Here is a 1,918-nt window from a genome sequence, read left to right as displayed (position 1 = left end):
GAGGCACCCGATATATGTTCTCTAGGCCTTTTAGAAAACATGGAGTTGTTCCTTTGGCAACATATATGCAAATCTACAAGAAAGGTGATATTGTAGACATTAAGTGACTGGGTACTGCTCAAAAAGGAATGCCCCACAAGTGTTACCATGGTAAAACTGGAAGAGTCTACAATGTTACCCAGCATGCTGTTGGCATTGTTGTGGACAAACAAGTTAAGGGCAAGAGTCTTGCCAAGAGAATTAATGTGCATATTGAGCATATTAAGCATTCTAAGAGCAGAGATAGCTTCCTAAAACATGTGAAGGAAAAGGACCAGAAAAATAAAGAAGCCAAAGAGAAAGGGACCTGGGTTCAACTAAAGCAGCAGCCTGCCCCACCCAGAGAAGCATACTTTGTGAGAACCAATGGAAAAGGAGCCTGAGCTACTGGATCTATTCCCTATGAATTCATGGCATGATGGGTGTTAAAAATAAACTAATCTGTGGTCTATAAACAAAAAAATAATAATAAAGAGACTAGTCCAGTAAAAAATATTTAATTATTATTTGGATTTTAAGCACTTAAACCCCATTGCATAGATTAGTTCATTTTAATCAACTCAACCTTAAGAATGAGAACTTAGAAATTTAGACCAGGAACCAGATGGTGATTTCATGATAAAATATGATGCTTTGTGAGGCTGATCCATATGGGAAAATTCCTGGTTCAAGGTTGGAGACCTTCCCAAATACAGGGCTGGCTGAGACTAGGAGTGGATCATGACATAAAGACCCAGTTGGAGGTGCTGTCCCTCTTTCTCTCTTTCTCTCTCATTCATGGAAGAAACAAGCTTTAAAAAAAAAAAGTTTCACATTAAAAAATAAATAAATGAAAGACTAAAAGTGCAAGATCTTTCAGGTACAGGAACTTTAGTACTTTGAGGAAAATATTTCCACCTTAGAAAATGTATTCAGTATTCTTGATTTGACTTTTTTAGAAGCACTGCTATCCTTTTTTTTTGAATTAATAAATATATATTAATATTTTAACATATTAGTATTTTAAAATATTAAAAAGCTACTCATCTTCAGGTGGTTTTCTCAAGGTGATAATGAGCAAATCAGAAGTCAAGTCACCCACAAATGTGACTCTTACTGTAAGTGCTTCTTTTCCTTTCCTCACTACTTTTGTCAAAGATGTTTTTCAAACAACCACACCATGTTGTACACAAGTTCACATTTTCACTTTCAACCCCCGTAGATTGAGAACAAAAGTTACTGGCTCATGAATTACCTTGTGGACATCTTTTATTGTTTTCCTACTCTCGTGGATATACAGAGGAAGAAACAATTATAATAGAGATGTGAGATTTACCCTACCTGGAAAACAATATGCTACACAGCATGAGCAAAGCCAAAAGGTATAGCAGATATTCCTGGAGATGATAAGTGGTGTCTTCTCACCTATAAATCATAGGTCACACTACCCAATCTCCTCTCTTCCTTGAATGATGGATTTCACAGGGTGTTGTCCATCATATAATCTATACACTAGTAGTTCTATCCACTTTCACCCAAAATAGATCTGGGAAGGTCATCTAAATTTGGGATTGAGAAAATTGGACATAGAAAGCATGCTGAGAGAATTAAGTTGCTGCATTTACATTAGTTGGAAAGCATTTCAGAGTATGCCTTAAAGTAATTGTCATATACTCCAAGCTTTCAAACAAGACAGACCAAACTGGGAATGACCGAAGACCAGGAGACAAGACTGATTCATGAGGAAATAATAGATAACCAAACAGCAAGCAGATAGATGGACAAGAATTGTCAGGAAGAGTCAGTGGGCAATAAGTAAGATCCAAGAGAAGAGAAGTACAACATTAGGACAACATGAATTAAGAAGTATATTCTGCTCTTAGCATTAGAGACCTAAAAA

Source organism: Tupaia chinensis, unplaced genomic scaffold (assembly GCF_000334495.1).
Source record: "Tupaia chinensis unplaced genomic scaffold, TupChi_1.0 Scaffold144482_1, whole genome shotgun sequence".
Classification (NCBI taxonomy): Eukaryota; Metazoa; Chordata; class Mammalia; order Scandentia; family Tupaiidae; genus Tupaia; species Tupaia belangeri.
This window is presented reverse-complemented; position numbering follows the sequence as displayed.